The sequence below is a fragment of the Micropterus salmoides genome, unplaced genomic scaffold (genome assembly GCF_014851395.1).
Source record: "Micropterus salmoides isolate LMB-PRFRI ecotype aquatic unplaced genomic scaffold, ASM1485139v1 Ms_hic_scaffold_17, whole genome shotgun sequence".
In the NCBI taxonomy this organism is placed as follows: Eukaryota; Metazoa; Chordata; class Actinopteri; order Centrarchiformes; family Centrarchidae; genus Micropterus; species Micropterus salmoides.
Window position 1 is genome coordinate 31,580,718 of NW_024040817.1, and position 26,707 is coordinate 31,607,424.

The window sequence follows — 26,707 nt, forward strand, 5'->3', positions numbered from 1 at the left end:
AAAGGTTGTTGTTGTTATTTATTTGTTATTTTATTGAGACAAACATGCACAGAAAACATATGCCAGGATGCTTCCTGGCAATGCCTTAATGCCACTGGAAGCATGTTGTGAAAATCAACACATTTGAGGCCCAAAGATCAAATTAGTAGAGCTTTGAACACAAAACCTGATGGAAAATCAGGACTTTGCACACCTCTAGCTCTTCAGGAGAGAGCGGCAGCAATCCCCATTGAACATAACAATGTAACACTGTGCACTCTAGTCATCAGACAGATTTGTCCTCTTGGGTGCATGAACATGCAGAGGAAAACCCATGGCAATCTTACCATTAGATTACAAGATTATTTGTGTGCAAAGGCGGTGATGATGGAGATTGAGAAAAGGTTAAAATAAAATCAATAGGGTTAATCTTTTTAGGGAACATGTATATGATCAGCAAATCCCATGGTAACCAACCCATTTGAATTAGATATTTCTTTTCTACAATCGAAATGTTTACCTTGAAGAAGGGTTCACCAAACTCAAACAGGGGATTCATCCTCTGTGGCCATGAATACTGATTCAAATGCAATGTAATGTTGGATGTTCTTTTCTAAATACCAAAGTGTTGGTCAAAGGGAAACTTTGACCTGATAGAGTGCTAATGGAATGGCCAGGGGTCCCAAAAATGTTGGGATACATCCTCTGGGAACAATGAATATCCACAGTAAACAGACAATCTTGCCAGTAGTTTATTGAGATGTCTTGCTTTGAATCAAAGTTGGACAGATGGAAGGATGACCTCTGAGAGTAAGTGACTGACTTACTCTCACTACCATCGTTGTACCACCAGCAGATCAACAAAGTGAAGAAAGTGTATGTAGATGGCTTTAATTTGTGTTATATCCCTGCTGCTGTCTGCATGAGTGCAGGAGTGTGATACCTCCTCTCTAACCTCATATATTTGAAAAAGCCCCCTTTCAGGTTGTACATCACCACTGCTCAACCTTGCATAAATAAAGAGGATCAGAATAAAACCCATTTGCACCAGTCCATGTTTCTGAACACCCCATTTGTACGGCCCTCACTCCAAAATACAAGCACTGATATTTGAACAAAAGGTGCACAGGTTGACTTTGACTATGTCAAGACCTTGCCTATTGTCCAGCAGCACGGCAGGGCTTTTGTGGGAATAATGTCCATTTAAAATGCTGATTGTACTCGCAGTGTGCCTTTCAGCCTGACGCTGTGTACCATTAATCACAGAGGACAGCAGCCAGCTGACATCCTCAGACTGATGGGAATGACTGGGTTTAAGCTTACACTTACAGTGTCTGATATACAACTTGTGAGGGAGAGGAATGCAGATTAGCTGGAAATGATTCACACTCATGGCAGGGCTGAAAAAGCAGCAGGCTTACAAATAAAAATAGTTTTAAAATGCTAGATTTAACCTTAAATGGCATTCGCCACGCTCTGTTATTACTCGACACAAGTGCGGTGCGGGTGGGGGGCTGAAATTTGCGATAAAATCGACCTGAATTAATACTGGATAATGGGGAGAGTCTTCACTGTGTCCTCTAGTGCTGATGCTTTTGAATGTCAATGCTTTAAAGTAGTGCTGTGTGCCACTGCTTCCCTTCATCCCTGGCCCCTATTTCTTTTTGCAGTCTCATTGGTAACTTTTCATCAAATCGCATCCTGTCTTGGATTGCAATAAAATGTTTGAAATCTGTCCTAGCATTTGGGACAGGTCGTGACGAATAGGCTTGGATGGTATTTATATTTCACACCTTCCTGACATGTCACTGGGGTAAACGGTATATAACGATATTTGTGTTAAAAAAACAAAAACATACGTAAAAGCTGAGATGCTTGTGATAGAAGTCACTGTAGCATGACATTGTCCAGCCTACATTGTTGTATGTCTAATATGCAGTTAGCCTGCTTGCAAAAGTCTTACTGGGCTAAAATTATAGACTGTATATAAGAAGAGGATGCAGTCATCGTGACGTCACCTGTTGGTTTGTGGACTGCCGTTTTGAAGCCTCAAGTTTAGGGCGCCGCCATGTTAAGTTTTTGCAACCAGCTGGCATATTGACCATATTTAGAAGACACTGTGAAGCCAAGGGGTCCGTGTGGAGCTAGCTAGCTTGCTTAGCTAGGTGCATCTGTAATTCACGTTAACTGTATTTTTAACAGGGCTGATAACTTTGTCTAGCGAACAAAAGTTTTAAAACTAATTATACTCACCAGAGAAAGTCAACAGCCAACTCCTAATAAGCTTTTTCAACGGCGCTGGTTAAATTTACACAGTGCCATGCCTGAATGACAGGTCACCAAACTAGCCATTGAGACCATAAACTTATTGTGAAAGTGTTTACTGAGGTAATAAATCAGCTGAGAGGTAGGATCATTTTACCATTATTTCTAATGGAGGGGCTGAACGGACACAGCTTCGTTCTGTTGGCCGGCTTACCTTTATCCTTGAGACTAAACCTAAAATACTCCCAAACAGGGGCAGAGATATTTTTCTTTTTTTACTAGTCCCGTAGCGTTCTCCCCACCACTCGCAGTTACCATCAAATCGCTTCATTTTGTGTGCAAAGTGAGTGTGTGGTTGCAATGGGAAATCAGAGACTGTTGTGCCCACATCGTTACAGAGACCTGCTCCGTCATCCCGAATCAAGCACTCGGCAGGCGGACCATGTTCTGAGCTGTCAGAGCGCAGGACTCCAGCAAGATGAAAGGAGGCGGACTTACATCGATGATGCATGGTGCACAAACTCAGTCAAAGTGGACACCCAAACACTATTTGTAGATGCTTCCCATGAAAAAAGGCTCCTACCTCTATTTGAGATTTTTTCACTACTTGATTTACATTAGTCGTGTTTCATGTCTTGGCACTCAAATCTGCTAGAAAATAAACTTTGCATATTAAATGCCTGATCAATGAGTCATTGATTCCAAGTGAGACATATTACTAATCCATACAGAAACAGCTGTCTTTAGTTGGTAACATCTGTGACTTCCCCGGTTGAACTAAGCTGCATCACATCACATGGCCTGCTTGATCCTCAACTCATCCTGCTTGACGACACACACACACACACACACACTCATAACGACTCCTCTATACGAATATGGCACAAAACTGTCTGATGTGATGCCGCAGAGTTAAACTGCTAGATTTTCCACAGCATCTCAGTCCTAAGCTGCAGTATTAGCTGTACAGGGTATTTCTCCTGGTGACTGAGAGCTGCTCGTAGCCATTGAGGATTTAGTCCATCTTTTTAAAAAGGGGGGGATTAGAGAGCCAATTCCATCCCTGCATTCCCCACTACGGGCCAGCGCTGGAGCTCTGCTGGTGTGTGTGTGTCGATCTGCTCGACGTTGGCCGTAACAAGCTAAATAAACAGTGAAAGGGGGGAAAATGTGTCTGACAGTGTAATAACGGAGCAGCGGCGGAATTTCAATGCATGATTCATTAGACACAATCCTCAGGCTAATGATGAAAAAAATATTTCCTTGTGTAAAACAGTCAGCCAAATACATAAACGTTCCTCCAGGGCGAGGAATACATTAGTAAATGAACTCAAGCGAATGTCTTCCTAATGACAGGACATGATTTATGATTGACAGGTACTTTTTTTATGTCGGTGAGTAACAGCAGGCAGGCGAGCACACGGGGCTTGTAAGAGATGATGCTCAGGAGTGGAACACAGGGAAGAGGATCCTGCTTTCCTTCAACATGTCAGCATGTTGTTAAAGACACTTTCTGTCTCTCAATCATGGCGGGATGACGTGGCAAGCTTGGTATCTGGGTGCTCAGGAGCAGACACACACTATCAGGATAGTATTTCCTGTCCCATCCTCTCCTCCTGCTCGGCTGCAGCCTAAACTCTGCATTTATGCTGACTGTAAGAAATCTGCAAGAGCAAACACTTTCAATTAACTCCACTGCATTTTTTTTTTTTTTTTGGAATGGCTTTACTGCCTGAGCCATTAACTCGAGACTTAGAGCCAAATAGTTTTTAAATTTTAGCTGAGTCGAAGATATAAACTGGGGTTTATTGTGGAATTTGCAACTACAGGAGACATTCTGCAACAGCAATACTGCATTGAGCCCTATTCAATGTTGGGCTCATTACTCAAAAAGTAATTTTACTACTTATTACCATCTGGGAGCAGTAACTCATGACATTTCATTACACTCCTTTCTTCTTCTGTGAGAAGGGAATCCAGTTATTTACTTTCCAACTAGCTGCCGCTTCTATGTCTCTATTATGTCTCAGTAATGTTCCCAAATGCTCATTTAGATATAGATTAGTATTCTGTCTGCTATTGCCCATTGTACAGAGTACCACATGTAGGAACAGTGCTGACCATTGAGCAAATTTGTTGTCTGGCTTGCTAAACATCCACCATCCTGTCTTTTCATTGCTATTCTTTACTCCACTTTGCTTGTATGCTTGAAAAATTATGTACAACTCTAAGCAGCCATTATATTTACCTGTTTGCAGACCTGTTCTATATTTCTATAAATATCCAATACAGATATTTGCACACTAGCAGAATGCTTTGATTGTCTTTTTACTTTCTACGTCAATGGTACTGAACACTGAAGAAGGCAAAACACTGTGTTCAAAATAGAAATTATAACGTATAATTAAAAGAACTCTGATGGATTTGGGTGCACAAACTCTTGTTATACTTTGTGGACTAGTTTCACGAACCAAGCTCCCTTTCTTTCTTAGGATGATGTTTTTTCCTTCTGTCTTCACATGTGTAAAGAAGCATTTTGTTTTTGCAATAGTTTGTCATTTTTCACTGAGACAGAACTTTGTATTAAAAAGCAGTGAGATTATGTATATTATTATTTAATATGCAGGTAATGTTTACAGGTATGTACTATTCTACATATCACAGTAGCAGTAGTGCAGGGATAGAAGAATTAATAAAATAAGACAATGAATAAAAATGACAGAAGCTCTCAAGGCAAAATCTAGACTGAAATGTTGAGTTTTAAATGATGTTTAAATACAGTATGCAACATTTTTTCCATCTTCCCTCAGTTCCTCTGGGAATCTGCGAGATTAGAAACTTAATGCAGCCTCACCAAACCGTTTCTCTCTGCACTTGGGAACACTTACAGTGTCCATGGGGGACACGAGAGGCCCCTGCTGGTTCAGACATATTCTCACTGTCTCACATGTACTCAGTGAAACGTCTCCTGCACTGGCTGATCTGAGGATTTCTATCTATGACTGTCCGGTCTCTGTCCACCTTCAACCACACAGCAGTCACACCGAAATCTCTTGTACATCAGAGCCGCTCTCTGCGTCCTGAGCAGCTAATGTTTTAAGTAATGGCTTGCGAGGCCTGACAGATCGCCCGCGATCTCCCCGAGCTGCAGGTCCGATGCTTGGCGAGCAGGGTGAATCCATCAAAGTGACAGGATGAATTAGAGCCGGGACACCTCACTACCTGTTAGGAGGAACTCCCATCAGCAGTAATTGATTTGATAAATGCTCGAGCATACACAGAATGAGAGACGAGGGGAGAGACAGAGAGCCAGGCAGAATGACAGAGAGAGAGTCCTATATTATAAGGTTTGTTATAATCAGAAGCCTCTTTCCAGTGACAGCAACTTGTGATTCAACACTGACAACTTCACCGCCCTGAACTCAAACCAAAATCAGTTTTGAACAGGAACTGATTCACCTAATAGTCTTTGCTGCCTATAAACACATACAAAACACACATCGAAAAGAAATGTCTTTCCTGTTTGGAGTTCATATCAAATGTCAGCTACTATATTATAACATTGAGGTCACAACCTCAAAACTGTTAAAATGTCTAAAAGACACAGTGGGTACTTTTTAGGGCGGATTCCAGTATTATGTGTCTATTTTTAGATCAACAACAAATTTAGACCTTCATGTGAAATTAAAAAGTAACGTTTTATTTTTTTCTGGCCTGTAATTTCCTTTTAATATCCCAGGACATGTCCTGTAAATAACTATTTAATCTAATTGGAAATAGTTTAGAGACAGTTATTTGAATTAGTTCCGTTTATAAGCAATTGCTGAATTCCTTGAAAGAACTGCTCCATTCAAATAAAACATTTTAAGTACTCTACAGTCTACAGTACAGTTTAAGTACTCTAAATCCACTCCACCACAAGGCTTCACGTTGCAGAAGAAAATATTTCCACAAAGAGCTGCAACTTAAAGCAACAAATTCAACCAGAGTAAAGAAAAATACTCTCACACTTCTCTTTAGTAGTTTTGCTGTATTTCTAAAATACTCGTAATTTAAGTGCACTTGTGAATAACATAATTATGTAAAAAATGTTTTTTGAAATGTGATTATATGTATAGATTATATAAACTATACATATTTATCTATCTATCTACACACACTTAAAGTAGCGTAGAATGAGTACACTACTGGGTAACATGATGTAACACACTGTAAGATGATAGAACTGTGTCTACAGCCTTTTCTCTACACGTTATACCAAGGTAGATATGGTATCATATCAGTATCTCTTGCATAAGGTCATTGTGGGTAATGTTCCAAATCAATGAGCAGAACTCCAAGTACTTTCATCTTTATGGTCAAAAATGTAGTGGATATCATGATACAGCTTCATTAAAATATAAAATTCACCCCAACAGGGATGATCTAAATGAAGTTTGCAAACTGGGAAGTAGAGCCGGTGCCTTTTGCTTATCTGAAATCACGTACACACGTACACTGCTCTGGATAAATGGGGATCAAGGGATGTCGAGCAAGTCTAATAATGAGCAACATACTTATTCTTAATATAAATTCCACAGTAATTGAGCACGAAAATTCATTCTTGTCTTGGAAATAGTATTTTTAACTTAAGTATTTTGACTCAAGGTCCATCTGCTACTTTTTTTCCAGAGTTTTCCAGAACCACGTCTAACAGACTCATCAGCAGCAAGTTAATACAAAATTGATAATTTAACTTTCTGTGAGACCTGATAGAATTTCACCTGCACCAGGAGCCGCATTTCTGTCCTGTACTGCAGCATAAGCTGCTGCGCTGACAAAACACTGATAAATAAACCAAACAGGCTTTATGTTAGCAGGCAAACAGACACATGACAGCAACGTGCACTGCTTTAAAGGTGATGCTGACTGAACATTAGCTGACTAAGGAAAAGTAATGTCTCGCTGTCTGCTGGGGTGTCACAGCTTTAATCACTCCTCTATAGCACAGATCTGAATTCAGTCTGTTTTAACAGAGAGGGCTGACAGTAAACAAGGAAATGCATGTGAGTGTATTTACACTGTATATTTGGTCAACACCCTGCATGGAATTCATTTTCTCTGCCTGGGGTAGAAAAAACGATTGATGGCCTTGGAATGATAAAAGGGGAGAAAAATCTAGACAATGGCAAACAATAAGGCGGAGTACATCTGATTCCCAGGAAGGAAGTTTGAAGTCGAGGGTCAGTTTGATAAGAAGAGTTATTCATGTGAGTCTGAGGAGAGAGTGTGGAGAATAGAAAGTCAGAGAGAGCGCGATAACCAGACAAGGAGACAGAGAGGAGCGGTAAATGAGAGAGAGATAAAGGAGGAATGAAGGGCCTCTTCCTCTACCTCCTCCTCCTCGCCTTTCGCTGACACGTGATTGACAGCTGTCAGCCGCAGACACACACTCCTCCTGGCTGTTTTCTCTGCCCTCTGCTGTGACTGGAAACCAACCACAGGCAAAAAAAAATAATAGAATTGTAATTCTAAAAATCAATAAAAGCACAATCTTCAGGGCTGCTGTAAGTAATGAGGCCGTCATGTGCGGCATTGGGGAGCTGATAATAACTGTGATTGGTCTATTCCATCATCACCGCGGCACTCGCTCCAGATTGAAAAAGGACACAAAGGTCTGTTCTGTAATATATTGATTAGTGAACCAGGATAAGGTACATTAAAGCATGTTTGCAGTGAGATTAATTTTGTTATCATTCAAGTTACACGCAATCGTTTTCATAGTGCTCGACAGCGCCCCCTCCCACGCCCCCGGGGTGTGAATCCTGATAAAATAAACCCATAATAGCAATTTAAAACAGCTGCAGCCCATTTAACCCAGTGGGGTGTAGCTGATTGACACATGGCAACGTATGTCTAACCAATGATAGCAATTATTCACTCACTTTCAGACCAAAATGTAATTTTATGAGAGGTGGAAAATGGCTAGCTGTGACTATCCAGCCACTCCATTCTCTGCAGTGCTTTTCTGCTTTCAAAAAAACAACTCCATAATTTCACTTTCTTTCCCAGACATTTTATACATGGACTCACCCATTTACTTGCGTCTAAGCAATAGTAAAGATTATTCACTTATCCTGCTGGAAACCAATTTTAAACCAGAGGGAGAATATTGCTGCCTTATAAATTTTAACTCATAACTCTGGTTCTGATGAGTTTTAATTTTGAATTCTTTCATGTTTGATTTGTGTACTTTGGGGTAGGCAAAAGTGTACAAACATCAGGTTTATGAAACCATTTTAAAACCTATAAATCACACTAAGTGAGTTTTTAAGATAAATATATAAATATGTATAGGTCCTAGAGGTAATCAGGTAAATACATCTGTCCCTACAAGTGTCCCTGGGCCCTTTGTTATATATACATGCATATATCAGGGAGTGCTAATTCCAGTGGGCTGATTCAAGTTTTTGTATTCAGCACCTTTAATGTTTGGTCTACTTTAACTTTCCATAATGTGAGTAGTAGTGCGGCTCTGTGAGCTGTCTGCAAGCAAATGCCATTCTCAGGGAAAAATTTTATGCATAATGGCAACAAATCCTCCAAACAAAGAACAGGACAGAAAAATAGGATTTCTTGTCATTGCTTTCCAATCTGAGTATTTCTGATGTGGTGCCTCTGCTAGCAGACATGTGATTGCCAGTGCCTATCCTACTATAACCCTGACCTCTAAAAATTCTATTTCATTCTAAAAGTATTTGCAATTGCAAATTAGTAGTATATAAATGGAATTTCTAGGAGATGGTGTAAGAACCATTCCAAGGGAAGATTTTTCCAGTGTTTATCTCAGTAAATCAACTCTAAGCTACTCTGCGTGAAACCATTTGAATTAAAACTTACAATTGGCTACACAAATCCTCAGCTTTCCTGCTCAGCACATCACTAATGAACATATTTTTTTTCTGAAGGACCTCAAATGTTGACAGCTGCTAATGTTTACTGTTCTTTTTGCCTTTCCTGCCATCTACGAGCAGGGAGGGAGAGAGGATTAACACAGAGGTTGTCAGGTTGTTGTTAAACCTAACTGACTTTATCATTTGTCCCTCTTCAAAAGACCATCTGTGTTGACAATTTTCAGTCTGCTTCTCCTTGGCTGTATTATATATAAGCTTGTTTGCTCAGAGTGACAGCGACAGCACAAACAGCTGGGTCTGACAGACATGTGGGTGTCGACGACAAATTGGAGAACTGTACTTGTAAAACAGGCCGAGCATTAAAAGTCACTCGCGCTCACCTCCCTCCGCTTTCCTTTCCCTGTTCTCTTCCACATCTCACATATCTCTCACTGCATCTGGCTTTGCACTACAAAGTCAGAAAGTGAACCACAGGTGTCAGAGAGTGTAGAGAAGGTTTGAAGGATTTCACTGTGCTATGATGTGAAGATTGCAGAAGGAGAACAGATACTGTACATGGGTAACTGTAGTATTTAACAAACAGCCCACTTTAGAGCAACCAGCTGCTGCACCCCAGCTTGCAGTTTCTGTGTGTTGTTCTAAAGGACATGCACAAATTATATATTTGTCATTTAATTTGAAGGACCTGTAGCGGAAACGCTCACGCATGTCATTTGAAAAGCAATAAAGATTTTTTTTGTCTGCTCTCGAGGATTTGTTGTTTGGTGAAGCAAAAGTTAGACCGGATTTGATTCTGAATTACAAAGTGACTTCCTCTCTTTGAGTTACAGTATGTAAAGCTAACGTCAGTAATGTGTTTTCTGTGTGTTGACACTACTCTTTTTTTTTTTAAAGCAATGACAACCTGTTATTAAGGTGCAGACTGTTTATTTACATGATAATCCATTAACATTGATACTAAGTGCACACTGAAGTCTGCGGGCTGCACTGAACCACCAGGAATAATTTGAAAGAATTTCACTGCAATAAATATGCTAAAAATAACTAATAAGTCATTTTTTATATGTGTGTTGCTGACAGAATTGGAACCCTTTCACAGTTTTAGCCTTATGCTGGGCAACAGAGCTCTGTTTGAACTTTGTAGGCTACATCTTTATGAGACTAGTTAAGACCAAAGTATAAAAACCTAATCCTGCTTTGTGAGACAGGGCCCAGTGTTTGTACCAGTAGCACTAAACTAGAAAATGTCATGTACAAAGGGGCAATGATTGGTTGCATTTGAACGGCTTCATCTGATTTGATTATCTTTGGGGGGGAAATATTTGGAGGATTAAAAAAAAAATCAGAAATACAGTAATGGTGGTTGAATTTAAACTAGTTTTTTTAATCACTTGGAAAAGTTCACCAACATGGGTTTTTAGATAAATTCTGTGTTTTTCTGCTCACAATGTTACAAAGTACCCAGACTAATAGAATTTTTAACAGCTCTTTAGAGAGGGTGAGGCTGGGTTTATTGCAGGTTTAAAACTTTCCTTCTAAACACTCCACTGCAATGATTTCCCTGCAATAGAAACAGTCCAATATTGTAAGCCAATATATGGGTCTAAACCTTGGTTTGGAGTGCTCACATGAGTGTTCATCACTCATTGACTTTCTTAGAAGTCATCCATACATGTCTTTGGAGCGGCGCAGTGGCACCCGCATGGCCAGTCACTGTAATCTAACAGGATGGAAAGATCTAAAGTACAAGATAACGGACATGGCTGGTAATTCCCATCAGAGGGTGCCGTGACTGTCGGACTGTGCAGCAGACGTGAGCTGCGATGGCAGATCCATCACTGCCGACACAATGGGGGGAGGCATCGCTGCGTCCCCCTCCTCCTCTCTATTTCCACTATTTCCACCAGCATCCCAGACTGCTCTGTTTCACTGGCCAGTCAAGCCCATCATCAGGTTAGAAAGCAAGGCAATCCATCATTATACAACTCCAGATCCAATGCCTGCATTGGATCCAGTCAGTACCAGAGCACAGACAGAGTTATTCGTATCTTTTCACCACAGTTAATGACTACATTTAGCCCGAGCGACTGGAACTGAAAGACTTATCTGGACATGGATATGATGAGACTTGGTCTTGTACTGTGAAAAAATGTAACGTCAAGTCATTAGTCAAAATTTCAGCCCGCAAGACATATTTTTCTTAAAACATTAGAATTCCAGAAAACCAGAGTTTCTATAATTTCATTTTTTTGTCTCTAATTTTATTTTTACTTGGTTAAAGATCCTGAGGGAATCCTGAATAATGCTAACCCTAACCCAGGATTAGCATTATTGTAACGCTGCCTAATTAAAAAAAAAGTGCCATCTTAATTAATCACTTATTTCACCTGGTTATCACCTGGTGACCATGATGCGTGACCAATAGGTGCATGCTGGGTCTGGTTAAATGCTAACATGCTCATGGTGGATCCTCCAGCGGCAACTTCTGAGTTCACTGATGAACTTCTGGAGGGTTGAGGCTTTTCTGCTGCGCTTGTCACCGCTGAGCACTTCAGATCAGTAGTGAGACCAGAGAACCCTGGAGAATGTTGAAGATTGTGGACTCACAGAATGCTATTCTCACTTATTCTCTAACAACATACTGTATTGTTGCGTGTGTGTAAAAAGTGCAGTCTCTCTGTTGCTTTAAAGTGTGTCTACTGTTGATTCTATAAGCAGTGTCATGCTTTTTAGTTTCACGCCGTGTGGCTTAGTATTGCTTGTTGCCCCCGTGGTGATGTCCATAGCTTTTTTTTAATTTATTGACTTATTATTGAAAAATGTATTGTCATTTTTGTTTAAATGTCTGCATTTTTGTTTTACTTTAACTTGAGAAAAAGTTCTTTAAAGTAACAGTAGCCCACTTTTTCCACTTTCCATCCAATGTTTGACTTTAATCTGTGGAATTAATGACCTCTTTCTCTAGACTGTAGTAAAAAAATACTTTTTTCTTTGAAAACATTATTTAAGAGGTGCAAATAATTTCCCCACTGTGGGAAGTATGATGATGTAAGTATCAGCTAAATTACACTATTAGACAGGACAAAGCACTTGAACAACAAGGTAGACAAAACAATCTGTCCAATTCTTTAGGTTTATGCCTTTTCCATTTCCCTTTTCCCAAATGTTGTTGTTGTTTGTTTTGTTTTGGGTTTTTTGAGTTAAAAATGAACACAACTGAGGGTAGACAGAGAGTGTGATGGACACATTGTAAAGCCCTTTGAGAAATATTTGTAATGTTGGGCTGTTTAAATTCAATTAAATTGACTTGACAACTGGGGTTGATTTCCAGGCAGTGGAACCTCCAGCTTGCTCATGCTTTCCAAAACCACAACTGTCTGTTCCTGGGTGGAAAGCCAGTGAGGGATGTTTTTTCTACTAGTGACTCCTTGTGGTTGCCAGGGTGGCTGCACAGAGTGTAGTGGGAAATATGACTATTTCGAGGCCAACAAACGTACATTTTTGGTGTCTGGGTGGTGTCCATTAAAGGGATTTGACTCAAAACCTCTATTTTATCAGGTGAAAAAAAAACAGCATCAAGAGGTGGTGGTGTAGGGTTTTAAGACAATGATCATGTAATTGCACCATCCCTGGTTTGGGTTTGTCTTAGTAACAAGCTTGCCTGCATGTCGTTCCTATTCTCTGTCAGTTCTACCATCTCCACTTTTCAATAAAGGCAAAAATGGGGCACAGGACTTAAAAATGTAAAGAGAAGCTGCCAAAACGTCACAGTTGGATGAGAGTGAGAAAAGCTGTGAATCAGAGTTTATGGAGCATCACTGGAGAGGAATAAGTAAGGGGGAGCCAGACTCTGATCGGACCAAATGTGTCAAATGGACCCAGTCGCCAATGAAGCCTTGCCATTACACACACTCGTGCACATGTTGGCTAATATTACTGACCATCCATCACCAAAAATCATTTGTATAGAATGTAGACATGTGCTGTTAACACTATTGATTTTTTGAAACTTAACACAGTGGAGGTGATGTAAAACCATAATGAAGGAACATTTTATTCACTTGCCTCATAAATATGCAATCCCCACCCCTCACAAACACACACATGCACACACATACAATTTAAGCAGCATTAATACATTTCTGGCCATGTAGGGTCAGCAGAACGAACCTGACATTTTTCCAACTAAAGCTATTATGTCTAATGCAGTGGTTCTCAAACGTTTTCACATGAAGGACCCCTTAGCGGAGACAAATTAGACCACGGACCCCCATTTGATAAGATTTTATCCCAGGGTCCCAAATAGCATTTGTCTGATTAGATGTTTTATGACAGAAACTGTATGAAAACCATAACCCAAATACATACATTCTGTCATTGTGTTACTGGATGGAATTATAACAAAAATAAATGATTCCCCCTTTTGCTGGGAACCCCCTGGACCCCACAAGTCTAACATGCTTATTAACAAATCCAGCACACAAGATCAGCATTTATTTGTCCACCTGATGAAAATAAGTGATATTCACTTTGGTCTCAACCTGAGAAAAATACCTGGCTCTTTAGCTTTCTAAAAACTTTGGTCCACAGGTAGTCGCTAAATATCTGTCTTTGTCCTGCCTAGTTTACAGTTAGCTTTTTTTCTGAATGATTTAAAAATTAAATAAAACCCCCCAAAATTAGATGAAAGATGCTTAAATGATCTGTAAAGCCCAGAGGAAACACAGAGTTGGTAAGAATTGTTATGGTTAGTCACTAAATGCAATATCTTTCACATTACATACAGTTGTTTTCATTGTTAATATAAAAATATTGAGTTCAGCTTTAAAGTTTCAGTATGTAAGTTGTAGTGGCATCTAGTGGTGAGGATTGCAAATTTTAACCATCTGCTCACTCCCCCTTCCCTTTGCAAGCACGTCGGGGAGGCTACAGTGGCCAACCCGGCTCTTGTGTTAAATAATACGTGTGGTCCTCCATTTGTCTCAATGACACTTCTCTTCTTATTTCTAATAAACCAGACAACTACTACTACTATTACTACTACTATTAGCGTTAGTTGTTCTTGTCTCCTTCTTCTTCTTCTTCTTCGTATGTATTAAGCGTAGTGATGAAACGAGCTCTGTAGAGCAGTTTGTCCATTTAGGCTACTGTAGAAACATGGAACCAAGTGGACCCACGGTATATGTAGATAGAAATGGCTCATTCTAAGGTAATAAAAACACAACTCTTCGAATCAGAATCGAAGAGTTGTCGACTGGTGGCTCCGCTTTAATCTTGAGAAGCTGCAGAGCTGCAGTCTTTATTCATTCAACTTACACTGTAAATTTCCAGCTAAACTGAGGCTTTTTGAAGACCCTTGTCTCTCTCTCTCTCGCCTGTCATTCACCGGTCTTGTGTTGTGTTTTGCGTTCCTCGCGGGTCTATTTCAAGTAGCCGGCCGTTTAAAAACAATATAATATTTTTTGTGTGGTTCATCAACGGTGATAAATTGTACATTTATTGAAAGTTTTATTCTTTTTACATATTTATTTATAGCATTAAACGTTGAAATGTATATTGTAAAAGGCTGTATATTAACTTATTGGGATAAAACTGGTAGTTCTATGTAAAATCAGATGTTGAGCACCCCCATATCGCCAAAATGGCATGATCCTTGTTTCGCTGTGAAGACTGTGAGATTGACAGTCGAATCAGGCTCCGACCTTCGAAGCATCAAATCTTCGATCATTCGGGGTCAGCCCTACTATTTTTGTTTATTTTAATGTTAAATGTTCTTAACGCAGGATAGGTCATGAAAATGACAGTGGACACAAGGGCCTAAAAATCTGACTTACTGCCATCAAAAAGACTGTTAAAGCCCCCCTCCAGCCAGTTTTAACTGCCGTTTTTGGTGAACGTTCTTTCTCAAACAGAGAATGGGGGTGTGGTTAATAGTTGGACGTAATACATTACCATGACAACCAAAAACTGACGGCTGGAGTGTTCACTAACGATATGCAGTGTTAACATCACTACACTGTAAAGTTTAGTACACTTTACTGTCTGGCAGGAGTAGCTATTACTTACCCATGATAGAAACTAATGTGCGAGTATCAGCTGTTATCAATCATACAGTCGATGGTCCTGTCACGCACTGCACACGATAACTCCACTACGTTTTATGGTGCGCTTGCTTTACCGCGGGGGTGTGTGTGTGGGGGGGTCTATTACTCTGTTGAACTGCATGTAAAGACTTCTGATACCATTGCCTCCACCGATGCATTGGTAAAACGGCCGTCAGTGCTGTAAAATGCATGCTGCAGACTGTATATCAGATGGTGGCAGGTGAAAGTGTGACGCGTTTTCTGTCATCTGTCCTCCAACACCTTATGCACAGATGCCATAATGAAAAGCACACTAAACCAAGAGGAGGAAACTAAATAATAAAATGAAGACCCTCTGTTAGCTAACTTTCTGCAATAACTATGCTAGCTAACTACACCTGGCTAACTACAACTTAGTTAACTTAGCTAACTAAACTAGAAAGACAAACCAACACTCAGACACAGAGACCTACTGTAAGTTCTAAGTAAATTACATGATAAATTGGTTAGCTAGCTCACTACGATGTTTATCAGTTTGATGCTCTGACTTAACGAGGCGTGACAGTTTTTTAAGGAGGCATGTCGTATGACTTATGGAATTACTATAGTCATACGTCACCACCCCGTTTTAACAACTAAGCAACTTTGAGCACAAAATTAAGCTATTTGTCAAAAAATATTTGGCGAACTACGTGGGTAATCAACATTGTAAGGAAATGACTCAGAAAAATATGAAATATCAGAAATGTCAAAATACACTGGAGGGGGGCTTTAAATCATCTCATGTGAATGCAGATATCAGGGACATCAGTGTTGGAGAAGTCCGCTCTATCACTTCGGCTGTGCACACAGCGGACTCTGGAGTCACAGGAGTACCTGGAGATGTAAAGCAGGTTCGGCGAGGTTATCTATTTCGCTTCCTGCCTTCAGAGACGCTTCTCTCCCTGGGCTGCTTCAAAGTGCTAGTCCATGTGGAGAGGGAAGCGACGGGGGTGAAGCTTCCCTCAGGATCAAACAGGAGTCTGTCTGGCTTCTCTGAGAACAACGCCCTTCAACGATCAGCTACAGCTTTGACCTCTGAACTGTGAACGCGATTGAAAATCTGGAGCAGCACATGGAGGAGAGAATAGAGGCTGTGGTCATTAATCACAACACCTCAAATGTACCGTCCACACACACACACACACACACACACACACACACTGACAACATTCAGGCTGCAGACTGGGTGGTTGTTCTGGGAATATTTGGGGGCGATTCCGCCCCAATTTAACACCATCCAAGAACCATATCCAAGGCACATTTCCCTCATTCACCCCCCTCCGTATCTGAATAGTCATCCCTGCAAGGATGCATGCAGAGAAGAAAAATAACTAAAGCGCCAATTCCAAACACCACAGTAGGGGCTATTATCATTGACTTTAGGGCCAAACACCAAGGTCAAGTGTTGTTTTGGCTGTTTGTGCGTGCGGCCGCCTGGGGAGGCTGAGCTCAGATCAGACAGCCCAGGATCCTCACCAGCAGGATCACAGAGGTTATAGTTCATGCAGTATAAAGCACTGCAACAAGACTGAGTCACCTTGATGTGTCAATTCCAAAGTTGTGCACCATCAATCTTCCTGCCTAGATGCACAGCTGTACTCTGAGAGTGCAAAGGTCAGCTTCACACACGAATCCTCAGTTTTAATTATACTCACATTTTTGACATGATTCCATAGTTTGCGGAATGCTTGTTTTTGCTTTTTATTAAATAATAATTTCAGTTTTAGAATTCTGGCTCTATAAGCCATGTAGTTTCTTAATTGCAGCGATAACTAAGACATTACCAAATATCAGAACCTGAGGGATCCTGGATGTCTAAAGCCAATAACAAAATCTATACAAGTTCAAGATAATCTGATAATTATATTTCAGACTATTGGCTAGACTATTGGGTCAGAAACACATGAACACATGAAACACATTACAATGCACCTGAATTAAAAATACTGTTAATTTTAGTTATTTTCATAAATACTTACTTATATCCACATACACCTATTGTTAAATGTATAAAAATGTTTAGTTTCACTATTTAGTTCTGCAATAAAGAGCTAAAACAATGATAATTAGATTTTCCTAGTTGATTGAAGCCATTAGTCGACTAGTTGTCACATGTTTATGGTTTTAATTTAATTATTTAAATATATATTTTTGGGGGAAGCAGAAAATGGGTTGAGTTTTCGTGCTGAGAAAGAATGCTATCAGTGTTAACACTGTGCTACATTACAGAGAAATACAAAACCGTCACAACGAAAAATACACATTTACAAGAGCATGCACAGTACAAACAGAAATGATTCTGAATGTGTTTAACAACCAGCAAGGAGATTAAACATTTTGTTCATCTATTTCTACTCAGTGTGACGTTACAAAAGTCTCACTCAAAACACTTAAACTCCACCTAAACTAGTTAACTTAGTCAGGCGTAGAAGCCGGTGTGGTGTTGAGTGAAGTTACAGTGGTCAGGTGTGCTGCACTTTCAAGCAACACCTGCCACTACACCTAACACTTACAGAATAGAACAGTTCTAGTTACATGAGGAGGCACGTGTGACGCTGTAGCATCTAGTGTAGCGAATCAGTGTAGGGTTGAGTGAAGCTGATACTACTATTTTGCCACATCTAGCCTCACCTAACACTTCCTTAATAAGACTTTATTAATCCAGAGAGAGAGAGAGATGCACAGTTCCTTCTGCCCTGCTGCCTTCAGATGCTGCAGGCATTTCATGAACTGTAGGAGGAGAAGCTTATCATACGGTACAAAGCAGCTGTGGACAGCACATCACCCAATCATTCATAGATCAAAGGCAGACTGATTTACTGACTTTCCTGCTTTAAACACATTAAAGGTTATTTTCTGTGCTGATTTTGGATGGAGAGTGTTTAATTTAAATAAATGATTCAAGCACTGATCCGTTGTTATAGCATGTCTGCAGCATTAGAATAAACTTTGCTCATAATAAAATGAACTCCAGTCTGGAGCTACATAGTTTACATAGTTTACTCATACATATTACACAGTAAACGTCAGTGTAAAGTTTAAATAGTTTTTTTGCTGTTGTTTGAACCAACAAAAACTAAAACATTTTGTTTTTCCTATTGAAGAAAGCCAAAGAAGAAAAGCAAGAAGGTGACCCAGAAGTAAAAGTAGATATATCAAAATAAGATATAAAAAGAAATGAAGGTGCAGTGTAAATTAATGAAAAATAACCACTGCTGTCCGTCAGCCTCTAGTCAATGTGTTTGGTACACAAATGGTTCACAGCTCTCATTTTCTCATCCTCCATACTTAACTGCCTAGCTTTTTCAGACCATCAGACACTTAATTTCTAAAAAGCGACTAGCGACAGATCTAGTGAGTTATTCTGACCACCAGGGGGAAAGTGAGAAACATACAAAAGTCTAGGATATTGTACGCTAATGAATTCCCCTGCATGCTGCTCAGAGTGATGTAAGTCAGCGTCTCTCCCTCTCCTCTTGCACAGTGCGCATGCAGGCAGGAGTGAGAGTGAGTTACTATGGTTATGGGAACTCTGTGTTTCTGTCACTCTGAAACGTCATGAAAACAGCAGAGAACAGAGAGACAACACAGGAGGAAGGCAGAGAGACAACGCAGGAGGAAGGCAGAGAGACAATACAGGAGAACAGAGAGACAACACAGGAGAACAGAGAGACAACACAGGAGGAAGGCAGAGAGACAACGCAGGAGGAAGGCAGAGAGACAACGCAGGAGGAAGGCAGAGAGACAATACAGGAGAACAGAGAGACAACACAGGAGAACAGAGAGACAACACAGGAGGAAGGCAGAGAGACAACGCAGGAGGAAGGCAGAGAGACAACGCAGGAGAACAGAGAGACAATACAGGAGAACAGAGAGACAACACAGGAGAACAGAGAGACAACACAGGAGGAAGGCAGAGAGACAACGCAGGAGGAAGGCAGAGAGACAACGCAGGAGAACAGAGAGACAATACAGGAGAACAGAGAGACAACACAGGAGGAGAACAGAGAGACAACGCAGGAGAACAGAGAGACAACACAGGAGGAGGACAGAGAGACAACACAGGAGGAAGGCAGAGAGACAACGCAGGAGGAAGGCAGAGAGACAACGCAGGAGAACAGAGAGACAATACAGGAGAACAGAGAGACAACACAGGAGGAAGGCAGAGAGACAACACAGGAGGAAGGCAGAGAGACAACGCAGGAGAACAGAGAGACAATACAGGAGAACAGAGAGACAACACAGGAGAACAGAGAAACAACACAGGAGGAGAACAGAGAGACAACACAGGAGAACAGAGAGACAACACAGGAGAACAGAGAAACAACACAGGAGGAGAACAGAGAGACAACACAGGAGGAGAACAGAGAGACAACACAGGAGGAGAACAGAGAGACAACACAGGAGGAAGGCAGAGAGACAACGCAGGAGAACAGAGAGACAATACAGGAGAACAGAGAGACAACACAGGAGAACAGAGAAACAACACAGGAGGAGAACAGAGAGACAACACAGGAGGAGAACAGAGAGACAACACAGGAGGAGAACAGAGAGACAACACAGGAGGAGGACAGAGAGACAACACAGGAGGAGAACAGAGAGACAACACAGGAGGAGAACAGAGAGAGGACACAGGAGGAGAACAGAGAGACAACACAGGAGGAGGCCAGAGAGACAACACAGGAGAACAGAGAGACAACACAGGAGAACATAGAGAGAACACAGGAGGAGAACAGAGAGACAACACAGGAGGAGAACAGAGAGACAACACAGGAGGAAGGCAGAGAGACAACACAGGAGATAGGAGAGACAATACAGGAGAACAGAGAGACAATACAGGAGGAGGACAGAGAGACAACACAGGAGGAGAACAGAGAGACAACACAGGAGGAGAACAGAGAGACAACGCAGGAGGAAGGCAGAGAGACAACACAGGAGGAAGGCAGAGAGACAACGCAGGAGGAAGGCAGAGAGACAACACAGGAGAACAGAGAGACAACACAGGAGGAGAACAGAGAGACAATACAGGAGAACAGAGAGACAATACAGGAGGAGAACAGAGAGACAACACAGGAGGAGGACAGAGAGACAACACAGGAGGAGGACAGAAAGACAACACAGGAGGAGAACAGAGAGACAACACAGGAGAACAGAGAGACAACACAGGAGGAGGACAGAGAGACAACACAGGAGGACAACAGAGAGACAACACGGGAGAACAGAGAGACAACACAGGAGGAGGACAGAGAGACAACACAGGAGGAGAACAGAGAGACAACACAGGAGAACAGAGAGAGAACACAGGAGGAGAACAGAGAGACAACACAGGAGGAGGCCAGAGAGACAACACAGGAGAACAGAGAGACAACACAGGAGAACATAGAGAGAACACAGGAGGAGAACAGAGAGACAACACAGGAGGAGGACAGAGAGACAACACAGGAGGAGAACAGGGAGACAACACAGGAGGAGAACAGAGAGACAACACAGGAGGAGGCCAGAGAGACAACACAGGAGAAAAGAGAGAGACAACACAGGAGAACAGAGAGACAACACAGGAGGAGGACAGAGAGACAACACAGGAGGAGGACAGAGAGACAACACAGGAGGAGAACAGAGAGACAACACAGGAGGAGGACAGAGAGACAACACAGGAGGAGAACAGAGAGACAACACAGGAGGAGAACAGAGAGACAACACAGGAGGAGGCCAGAGAGACAACACAGGAGGAGAACAGAGAGACAACACAGGAGAACAGAGAGACAACACAGGAGGAGGACAGAGAGACATCACAGGAGGAGAAAAGAGAGACAACATAGGAGGAGAACAGAGAGACAACAAAGGAGGAGAAAAGAGAGACAACATAGGAGGAGAACAGAGAGACAACACAGGAGGAGGACAGAGAGACAACACAGGAGAACAGAGAGACAACACAGGAGGAGGACAGAGAGACATCACAGGAGGAGAAAAGAGAGACAACATAGGAGGAGAACAGAGAGACAACACAGGAGGAGAACAGAGAGACAACACAGGAGGAGGACAGAGAGACAACACAGGAGAACAGAGAGACAACACAGGAGGAGAACAGAGAGACAACACAGGAGAACAGAGAGACAACACAGGAGGAGGACAGAGAGACAACACAGGAGAACAGAGAGACAACACAGGAGGAGGACAGAGAGACATCACAGGAGGAGAAAAGAGAGACAACATAGGAGGAGAACAGAGAGACAACACAGGAGGAGGACAGAGAGACAACACAGGAGGAGAACCTAGAGACAACACAGGAGGAGGACAGAGACAATACAGGAGGAGGACAGAGAGACACCACAGGAGGAGAACAGAGACAACACAGGAGGAGGACGGCGAGACAACACAGGAGGAGAACAGAGACAACACAGGAGGAGGACGGCGAGACAACACAGGAGGAGAACAGAGAGACAACACAGGAGGAGGACAGGGAGACAAGACAGGAGGAGGTCAGAGAGACAACACAGGAGGAGAACAGAGACAACACAGGAGGAGGACAGCGAGACAACACAGGAGGAGAACAGAGACAACACAGGAGGAGGACGGCGAGACAACACAGGAGGAGAACAGAGAGACAACACAGGAGGAGGACAGGGAGGCAGACGACAGGGCAGCAGGCAGCAAAAATTATTATTACTTTATTCTCAATTAATTGCAAGACTTTTTTTCTGGACATGTCAGAACACAGAGATGTGGGAGAGATTCTGAATGTGCAGAAAGTTTTGAACATGAGCAGAAAACCTGCTGAAACACAGGAGCTGTTAAAGTCCAGGAGTTTCTAACTGAATTAAAATGAATGAATTTCTCATTGAGGTGAAAAGGAGCCACATGCACATTTAAAGAGGTTCTTTCCCCAAACAAAGACACAAAGAGGAGGGAAGACTAAATCATGCTTGCATGTGTGCTGACTCAGCAGGGAGGATATTACATGAGAAAAGTTGATCCACAGGAGAAACAGATCTGGAGGCAACCCAGAATGCCTGAGAGCTGCACTGCAGTAAAATCCATTATATTTGTATATTTGGATTTGTCTTGCCGTCTGAATTTTGTGTTTCCCTTCATAAAAGACATTTCAGCCATAAATTGATGCAGAAAAGGCGTTTAACAGTCAAAATATTCTGGGGGATGACCCTTGATTAATATGTGTCCCCTCCAATTCAAACCCTTGATAAATGCGCAAAATTAAACTGCGTGTAATCAACTAGGACTACTTGGACACGATGATCATCTAACACCATCAGCCCAGGTTTATTTATTTGTACTTGTACTTATTTTCCTTTCAGTGTTAGTGCTTGCATAAAGGCCATTCTGTACTTGGCTTTTATTTTGATATATTTACTGGGTCGACTGTTTTGCTTTTCTTTATGTCTTTCTTCAACAGGAAAAACAAAAAGTTTCTTTTTTTTTTTAGTTCAAATAAAAAAACAAACTGTCATTTAGTATATAGCTAAACAATAACGAAATTTCTATTAACTAGCTAATTAATGTGATGTTCTGTTTTCACTGAGTAGAGCGTACCACATGATCAGTATTTCGTGCTCCAGACTGGTGTTCAGTTTGTTATGAGCAAAATGATACATAAAAAGGATGATTATAGTTTATTCTAATGCTGCAGACGTGCTACAACAACAGATCAGTGCATAAAATATAAATCATTTATGTCTATTAAATACTCTCATTCAGTAAATCAGTCTGCAATGATCTATGAATGAGTAGAATTTAGTTGACTATTAGGTGGCAGCCCTGTATATTACTTTTATTTCTTCAGGCCAATTGAAATCACTTATTGTTTTGTGTCAAACTCACGATGTTATTGGTAAAACTTGGCTTGGGAACTGGCTTTCAGTTCCACAGCACCCATTTCACCCTCCCAGTGAAGTTCCTCTCTGTCAGGTGATTAAAAGCGGTGACACTGTGTCAAAAACCCCAATATATCAACATTAGTCTGTGTATTTGTATTGATTCAGTAAACAAAGGCAGTGAAAGTGAAACCTAGTAATTTGTACCTTTTCTAAGTGGGATCATTTGTAATGAATTAAATTGATCAAATCTTCATTTGCTAGAGATGACCTGTTTCACCCTCCAAGACCTGCAAAACTAACCCAAGGACTTGTGGAATGCTCTCAAGGACTCTTAAAAACCCTTCAATGATCCCTAGAACCCCTTCAGTGACTTAGAGAACCACCTGAATGAGCCATCAAACACCATGAAATCCCAAGAAACCTGCTAATGACTTCTGGACCCTCATCAGTAACACCTGGAACCTCATTAAGAACAAGACAAACCCCCTCAAGCACCTTTGAAATCCCCTCGTGGTTGTTTAAAACCCCCCTTGGTGTCTATCAAGCACCCCTGGATCCCTAGATCTCTGCTAGTTGCTGAAGAACCCACAATGTATATGAAAACATTTGCCTCGAGAGGTAAGCAGAGTCACTGAGTGAAAGACAGCAAATCTAGCGCAGCTGGGTAACTGGGCTGAGCTGCGGCCACTAGGACGGCGCCGGTGGCGGCGGGGGAATTGCAGTGTTGTTCTCCGAGACTGAACTCTGTGCCCTTTTGTGCTCAGATTTCTCCAGCAGCCAGGCTTGAATAGCTCCAAAGTGACACCTTCATGCTGCTTTAAAAACTAAGTAGCACACGGGTTGAACAAGGAAGTGAGAGAAATGTTCACTTAGTCGACATCTGGGCTGAAAAATACAACACTCCACACTCTCCACTGCTCCCACTTGATGGCCACACAATGCACTTGTTCGAGTGTGTGGAGCCCATATCTGTGTGTTTGTGTGTGTGTTCAGTCGCGCAGCATGTGAGCATTTGCGTAAATGCCTTTTCTATATAATTGAATTATTACTGGCCCACTCTTGAGTTCAGATTCAAACAGCTCAATGAAAACATATATTGCATTTTTACTATTTTGAGCTAATTTAGAGGTCTGTGGACTGAAGGGGTGGGGGCGGGGGGTTGGTTCACACTGTGTGAGCTGTGCTGTAGTGATCTCAGTGGGACTTTCTTCCCTCCCCACCGTGCAGACTGCTCAACACTGCAGGGCCCATTTGCACTGTTTGATAATAACACTTTAATGTGACTGCTATGACTGTTGCCAGTGGGACAACTGCATCTGTTACTCCCAGGGGAGAGAGGAGGGAGAAGAGGAGTGAGGGGGGTGGCGGTGGTTGTGGGAGCCAGCCACCACAGAGACCTCCCCGTCAGACTTCAACTCACAAAGCTGCACCTAGGACCAGACGAGAACCAATTTTTGAAACGCTTGTCAGCAGCATCAACGTGGCTTAAATCCTTAAATGTTACCTGTAGTCTGAGTTTATATCTGTGACTCTAGAAAGAAGACCAAATGATGATCCCTCTACAGGAAAAGAGTCACTACAGCAGGGATTAATAATAATGTGACAACAAATATAAATAATAGAATAATAGTATGAGGGAGCAACTCAATGTACAGTTGTTGCAATTCACCAATTGCACTGTTCTGAAGATGTAGGTGTATGTGCTAAAAACAAAGATTAAAGAAGACAGAGAGATAAAAAAATAGTATCAATGTTAAACATTTAAATAACAGCAGTATTTATTGGAGTAAAAGTAAGTTATTTTATCAGCAAGACGGCTAAATTAGGCTGTTTTGAATTGCCAAATTTGAATCTCTGCTCTCCAAATACCCCCCCCCAGTCTACAAAGACAGATGTTGGAATCTAACCACACAACAAATACTATGCCTGTTTCTTATTAATATATATAGTCAACTTATTTGATAGAAGAAAATCATGGAAAGCAACAATATCAATATCGACTGAATTTAAAACGCTATCCTACAGTTTGATTATGAAATATTACATTGTAAAGTACAGGATAAGGTATGAACAAATATCACCATAATCCCAGATGGAATTCTGCTTTCCAGAAATAATAGTAGGCCTGTTAATTAAATCGTGGCCCTATAGGTGATCATCCCGCTCTGTGGTTTATACTGTATTGCTGTCTACCTGGGCCGTGCTGTTATCGGGGTCAAGGCGCGGCTCTCAGACAAGAGGCTTAAGCAGAGACAAGAGCCTTTAACACGGAATAAAACCATCAAAGTTCAGCTCTAATCCCCGCCGCCGTGGATAAGGCTGACTGGTAACTCCGTTTACTCTAGGTGGGATGGTTTTGTGTGGGCTTTTTTTTTTTTTTTTTCAGCCGTAACGTTCAGCTCAGACAACAGGGCGAACAGAATTTACTAGAAGAAGCGGTGTGGGTTTTCATCAGCAGTGCGCTGTGTTTAAAAACACACCTTTCCCTCGACTGCAGGAATTTTACAATAAAAGAATGCATGTGTTCGAGATATCAAGCTCCAGAATTAAATACAGAAAGAGCACACTGACACCGCCATAATTATTCCAAGGGGACGAAGAGTGGCCAAAATTTGAACTCTGCAGTCATTTATGTGACAAGCTCTTTGTTCTGTCAAAAAGATGTCAAACTGCACAACGTCGGCCTTAAATATATTCCTTTCAATTTCAAAAGTCCATTGAAAAAAAAATATTTAAAATAAAACATATATTCCTATGGTTAGGCCTGTTATTTTTCCCGCCATGGCCCCATCAGGCATGTTGGTCCTTTTTATAGTTAAAGGAAAGTATGTTGAAATACCTTCAGAACCTTGGAGAGCTCCATGTCCACCAGCTCTGTGTTTTACTCTGTTAAGTTTTTAGATAAATGAAGAAGTGACACACAATTACACACATCAAGCACTGCGGATACAGGCTACAATACTGCCACAAACGGGTTTATGCACATTAATAATGTGCGGTATTACATTAAGAAAATATATTGAAAACTCAGTGTAATAGCAACATTTGATAAAATTCTAGCTTGCATTCAGATTAATTCACAACGTCAGATAAAGATAATTCATATTTTTAAGTGGATACAAGTGTTGGCAGTGGGCTGAAATCCATCAGCTGCTTTATTTATCAATTACAGATAGCGTTTTGGAATATGTAAGCTATGTATATTAAAATCAAAATAAAATCAAGTATAGCACTTGTGAATCGTGAAGGAGTATGTCTCATTGGAGAAAGGCAGGGTTTGACTTTCTCCCTGTTCAGGGCTGATATTTCATATAATTGGCGGTCTAAAAGAATGAGAATTTAAAATGTGAAAATAATCAATTTCGTCTGTTTATTCTTTTCTTTACCTGTTTGTGTTGGAAAGAAATAGCATAAAGTAACGTTGTCTTTCTGACAAATAATAGACTTGGTAGCAAAATAAGGCACAGTAAAGCCTCACTTTGTGTGTCAGATTAAACATTTTTATGTACTAAACTACTTAAACTATACTGTGCATTAGAATATACGGTATTTTCATGTTTATAGCCAAGAATAAATTAAGTTCATCCTGGAATTAAGGTTTAATCTACGGGTG

The 26,707-nt window shown here is 41.2% G+C and overlaps 1 protein-coding gene across 1 annotated transcript in view; it reads right to left on the reverse strand.

The window, feature by feature from the left end:
* The window catches only part of nxph1 (neurexophilin 1), a 59,807-nt gene that overhangs the window by 31,861 nt on the left and 1,239 nt on the right, over positions 1 to 26,707 (reverse strand). The gene's annotated exons all lie outside the window — the stretch shown is intronic.